General features: G+C 31.8%; 2 non-coding genes across 2 annotated transcripts; one reads left to right on the top strand and one right to left on the bottom strand.

The window, feature by feature from the left end:
* The first annotated feature begins 4,909 nt into the window (after positions 1 to 4,909).
* Positions 4,910 to 4,983, top strand: TRNAV-AAC (transfer RNA valine (anticodon AAC)). The gene has a single exon. It is a non-coding gene; the product is annotated as a tRNA-Val (tRNA).
* A 64-nt stretch (positions 4,984 to 5,047) lies between these two features.
* TRNAC-GCA (transfer RNA cysteine (anticodon GCA)) lies at positions 5,048 to 5,119 on the bottom strand. The gene has a single exon. It is a non-coding gene; the product is annotated as a tRNA-Cys (tRNA).
* Positions 5,120 to 6,567: the final 1,448 nt, after the last annotated feature.

Genomic DNA, 6,567 nt, shown 5'->3' with positions numbered 1-6,567 from the left:
AGTAGTGTTGTGTAATAGGTTTTATCTAAGAAAAGAGATTTTGTAAGAAAAATGTAGAAGTATGGAAATGTTTAGAGATATGGGCAGCAAAATAATGATATTTCATAATAATAGAGTATGAGAGATGGGTAGTAGTGTTATGGGTGTCTTGGAAGAGTGTTGGCTTGGTCCTTTTTAAACAGAGCCAAGCATGTAACTATGTTTAAATTAGTTGAAGGGAAAATCAACAAATAAATAAAGATATTTAGCAAAATAAGTGATTTCTTTTGTGGGTTTTTGGTTTTTAGTCAAAATAATAAATTCTGAGATTTAAGTCTGCTGCTGTAGTTATACAGCAACTGACACATCAGTACAGTAGTAGCTGCACAACAATAGCTGCTGCATAGCAGTAGTTGTCCTGACACAGCTGGATGATGTCAGTTGTATGATGTCATCTGCTGAAGGGAGTATTTAGCATTAAATTCATGGTTTGGCTGAAAATGATATAATATCTTTTATGTGATCTTTCTATTTCTAGTGCTGTAGTGGGAGGCTAAGGATCTTAGTTTAAAATGGTAGGATTTCTTTTATGGGATATTTGCTTTTTTGGGTATGGGAGCAAGCTGTTAGGATTGGGTATTAATGGTTTGATAATGTCACTTTTGGATATTTGTTAGTTGCTGGAGTTTTTGTTGGAACTGTTGTAGCTTTTGCTGGAGTTAAAGCAGTTTCTGCTAGAACTGTTACTGGTATTTTTGGCTAAGTTTCCTCTTTTGGAAAATTATATATTTAGTCCATGGGTTTATTACAATATAATTTTGGAAAGTAATTGACTCATTGGTTAATGTTTGATGAAGCTTTGGAGGTTTAATTATGGTCTCCTTATATTATGACCAAATCTTGAGAAGCAAGGAGGGCATTTAATGCTAAATGAGATATTAAATACATTTTTTATATTTAGAGATAGCCAATAAGATTTAGGCATGTGTTTGGGATTGATGAAAATAATAATATAATTTATATGAAATAATAATTAGATTATATTATGAATATTAAGTTTTAGGTAAAGAGTAATGGAGAGTTTTATCATTTTAAGTGTTATGTGATATGAGAGACTTACCAGATGTTACCTATTACACATTGACTCGTCAAAGTTCAAGAAATTGGGGAAGACATGTCAAGCAACATGTTTTCTTTATCAACTTTGAACTGATAGTGCTTTACTAAACATACTTCTTGACCCTCCAAATCACGACTCCCAAATTCTCCTGATGAGACTCATGAGATTGGATCATGAGCTGAAAAATGAGATGATGTGCCATGAGCTAACCATGGGTTTTGATGAGATAATATCACCATGGGTATTGGACCATGGGCTTTGGCGTCGTTTTTTGTTAATTATGGGCTCTTCTGGACTTTGAAATAGATTTACCCAAAATTCATGATAATATTGATGTGGTGTAGGTTGCCAATGAAACAAAACCATATGGCATGAAAATTTTTGTCCTCAACACCCCTTAAACAAAAAAAAAAACAAAAAAAAAAACCCTTAAATAACAAAAAAAGCTCAAATAACAAAAAAAATAATACGAACGAAAAGAAAACTAGATCAAACAATAATGAGTGAACAAATTATTTAACAAAAAGCCTATTAAAAAAGAAAAAGAAAAATAGTTATTCAAATTTGTAACTCTTTCAACCAATTACATAAAAATAATCCAAAATTTCATTTTTCCTTAAAAAAAGACTAGAGAAAAATATTGTAGTCATGATTTCTCTTTAGAAGCAGTTATGCTCTTCTTAGCTTTGCGGTCACAATAATTTTGCTTTACCTAGTGACTCAGCTCGTAGTTGTAGCAAATATTATTAGTTTTTATTTCTTTTCTCTATTATCATTTCAATTATCTTACTTTACTAATCTCATCTTAGCATTCTTAATTCCCACTTTACTTCTTATCTGTCTATTTTTTTATTTTTCTCTTTGTTGGTAGAAAAAAATTCTAATACTTCTTGTATTTTTGAGTTTTTTTTTTTTTAAATGTTGATATATTCAAGTTCTCACTTAATTATATTTTGTATAATATAAGTTTCTCAGTGACCACCCTAAAAAAAATTCCTAAAGTTGCCACTGGTTTAATTGGTAAAATCTATTATTTTTAAAAAGAGATATGGGGTTCGAATCCTGCCTACATCAGATGTTGATTAGTGTCTTGACTTAATGATGAAAAATAACCATTATGGAGCAAATACCATAAATTAAAATCTTATCTCATCTATTAAAAACAATTTGGGACTTTAAAACATACCATTCAAGCACAGAGGAGTCGCCATAACACTAAGGGGGTGTGGTTTATGGTGTTTATTACTCATTTTCCATAACTAATTACTCACTTTTTGTGGGACCCACGCCAAATTAAATTGTTTGTCTAAGTTTTTCTTTTCAATTTTCATTAGAGCATCCAAATTGGTGGTGCTAGATTTTTTAGCTTTCAGCACTTAAAAAAACCATTTTATCTATTTTAACTTACCATTTCACAACTCACTCCACATCAATACTCTTATTTTCAAACCAAAGTTAAACACTATTCATTTATTTATTATTTTTCTCTGTCTCTGTCTCTCTCTCTGTCTCCAAGCCACCAAACCCAAATCAATTACCACCACCATGCACCATGTCTCTCACAAAAAAAAAAACCCACTACCCCAAATCACGGTAGCCTTAAGCTCAACCAAAAAACCAACAACCAACCAAAAAAAAAACTCTAACATGCATCTTGTCCTATCCCACACCCTAACATCACATCACATATAGCATTGAAACCCTAACATAAATCTAAGCATGCATCTCATCTCATATTTCATCCAAGACAGCAAAATGTATATATCAAATCAAGGCAGAAACATAGGCATGGTAAGATTAAACAAACATGTGATTGCATCTAAACATCATCCAAACAAACATACTCATACTCATCATCAAAACAACATATTCCAAATGCATGTTCATATGAATGCATGACTTACCTCACTCCACCACAGCACCTATGTATCAATACATGTTCATATCATATGCTCCATGTAAACAAACAAATAAAAAACCCTAACTAGCATCAAATAGGTAAACAAACTAAAACCATGACAAAACAGAGAAACAGGAACTCAAGCGCAGAACAAAAGAGATTAAACGAAGACTAAACATGTAAGAGAAAACAAAAGAAAAGGCAAACATGATAGAAATAGGATTTTTTGGGCATGAGTATGCATGCACATGCATAGGGTCAGCGTACACAACCCTACTGTATGCATACGCATACTTCGAGTATGCATACGCATACACGCCTGAAACCGTAACCCAAAAACAGCAATAACAAAAATAGAGCAGAAACTTAAAACGATAAATCTAACAACCTAACATGCTTAAGGACAGAAAAATACATAAACCTAAACTAAACAAACACATTAAAATATAAACAAGAAAAAGAACAAAAGAAAGAAAGATCTAAATAGATAAAAGAGAAGGAAAAAAGGACTTAGAACATTACCTCAAAACAAAAGCTCTTAGGCTTGATTTTGACTGTTCCCCTTTATCAAATCTATTCACAATCAAATACAAAAATGATTAGTAATCTTAAAACACGAATATCAAGGCCCGAAAAGGCCCCAATCAGAAAATATTGATTTGAGTATGTCTTGTGAAAAACTCCCTCTTTGATTCACTATTTCTAGTGAATCAAGTGTTTTCCTTTAGGATTATCTGTGTCTTTTGAAAAGGTTCCTTGTATGGCTTTTTATATTAAGAAAATGGGAGTTTGGAACGACTCCTAGGCGATGTAAGATTCACTCTAAAACCTTAACTTTAATGCAGAAAACTTGTCTTTCATAGTTTCTAGAATCTTGCGTATGCATGCCCGTGTATGCATACATATGCATAAAGCTCACGCACGCAGGTTTAAGGCATGCATACACATTTGCGTGTATGCGTACACATGCCCTAGGGTTTTTGTATCCTTTATTTTCCAAAAATAGTTTATTTCAGCTCATAAAAGAGTTATATTTTCTATAAAAACCTTTCTCAAGTCAATTTAAGTCTGATCAGACCCTAAACCAACCTTGGGCTTTAAAATTTTACCATCATTAGGGAACGGGGGTCCGAGTCATAATGAGTACAAAGTGTAGTGTCTATAATTATCTTCCGTTGCAGAAAGCTCTAATCTTAATTTGTAAACAAACCTTCTGTTCTACCAACCTATAAAAACAACTACAATACAAAAATTTAAAATCTAAATCTAATATCAAGTCAAGAAATTAAATTTTTTTAACAACCAAGATAATTGCACAAAAAGTTTCGGTTTTTAGGGACTTAAGAAGTTCTTTATCATTGTAGAGAGAAGAATTTGGTAAATTAGAGAAAAGAAAGAGAGGAGAGAGCTTATCGATTACAAAATCATAGTAAAAAATTACAAATAATAAGGCTGAAAGAAAAAGAATAAACAACCCAATCAAATTTACAAATTCTATAGTCCACCATTCTTGTGCTAGAATTTTGCCTATAAGACAAAACAGGTCTCATTTGCAAAATTTCAGAGTTAAAACATCATAGTGATCTAAAAAAAAAAATCTAAAACATCTTAAAAGAACTTTTGATTATTTTAAGTTTTTACCATTTGCGATAAAACAGGTCATTAAAAGGGTTGTTATCAAAGAAATGATCATTGAAAGGAGAAGGTATTTGATATCCATGTCAGCAGTATTAAAATTCAATAAGTATAAAACATGTCAGTAAACAATAATTACATTACTAACAAATAAAAAATATATGTTAGTGAGTAATTATTTTTATACATATGTTTCTCATTTATTGAGTTTTGACAATGACATAGTAAACACTAATTACGTTACTTAAGAGTACAAAAGTAAACAATAACAAGCAGGTGTCGTGGTGTAGTTGGTTATCACGTCAGTCTAACACACTGAAGGTCTCCGGTTCGAACCCGGGCGACGCCATATTTAATTTCAAAATTTTGCACTTCGTTACTTTGTATAGACAAAACAAAAAACATATAACAAAAGGGCCCAACCGGGTTCGAACCGGTGACCTCTTGATCTGCAGTCAAATGCTCTACCACTGAGCTATGGACCCGAAGTTGATGTAGTCGGGCTACATATGCTATTTAAATAATAGTACAATATGGTCTCACACCCATTAGACAGCGATATTGGGTTCAACTAGAGACATAACATACTAGTTATGATGAAGTACACCAATTATGAGTGAACATTACAGGCCCGTTTGAAAAAAGTTTATTTAATTAAAATTAAAAATTTTTTGTTGAAAGTTATAAAAAAAAAAAAGGTTAAAAACGAGCTAAATAGTACAATGGTCTATTAATAATACCAAAAAGAAAATAAAAATTCAAATAAACTAAAGCAAATAATCACATCCCAAACTGGCTCTATATATAATCCACAAACGATATATTTTCTCATAGTGACAGCCCTTAGCCAATCACAACACAATATGTCTTTAGGCTTTCTTTGGTGGCCATTTTTTAGGAGGGTTGATTTTCGAAGGCAAAAGCTATAGCCATCTTGTTTCTTTTTCTTTTTATTTATTTTTAACACCGTCTTATTCCTTGAGCAAATGGATTTCAGCCTTTTACCTATTTTGTAAAGGTGCTTTGGGTTTTAAACCCAAAATAAAATAAAATAAAATCACAAAGCAATTTAACTTTTAATTGGTTTAGGATTTATTTGCCTTGAAGTTCTTAAAATATTATCTATTTATTCTAAAATTGGTGAATTAAATTGTATCACAATATCAATTATTTAAATATATATTGAAATCGTAATTCACTTATTTCTTTATATATAAGGATGGTTGGGGTGTGGTTGGAATCACAGACATAGAACACAACAAAAGATGCTTGAGTTATCACTTGAATTGTGTAGATTAACTTATTTCCAAATAGATGAATACAATTTTAGGAATTCTATGATTTACTTAAAATATATAGAAGATCCTAATTTTCATTAAGTATAGACTTCCCAAAGTGATCCCTATTGGCAATATGTTCTCAGCTGGGGGCATGGGATTCATTCCATGGTCTCTCACGCTTGCCCAATTCCCAATAAGTTCGCAATTCAGGCGAGAAAATTTTGACTAGCATTTAGGAAGATTTAACAAAGGTTTAATAAACTCAATTGTTCCACAATTGACCTCGAATCAGTCAATCGTGAAGGGTTCGATCTAATTGAAATTTCGATACTACTTGGTTTTCTCCATGGAGAGATTCTGGTTTCAAAAAATTTCTCCCCACTTGTTGTAAACTTCCACATACAATATAACATAAAACTTTCTTCTTAAAAATAAATAGCAAAAACGTATCTTTGTAAAATGTGCTTAAAACATGATAGATCATTCTGCTATTGTTTCTTCTTCTCTTCTTAAAATGACATAGTAACTGAACATTGAACAATGACAACAACTTCTGATCATTTTTAATGATCATCAATCTGTCTCACTCTCCCACAAGCCCAAAGACCGAACCACGAAAGCCGAAACAACCACTACAAGAGCTGCAAACACGG

Source organism: Quercus suber, unplaced genomic scaffold, assembly GCF_002906115.3.
Source record: "Quercus suber isolate HL8 unplaced genomic scaffold, Cork oak 2.0 scaffold_129, whole genome shotgun sequence".
NCBI classification, from domain to species: domain Eukaryota; kingdom Viridiplantae; phylum Streptophyta; class Magnoliopsida; order Fagales; family Fagaceae; genus Quercus; species Quercus suber.
Note: the sequence above shows the minus strand (reverse complement) of the source record. Positions and strands in the feature narration are given on the sequence as shown.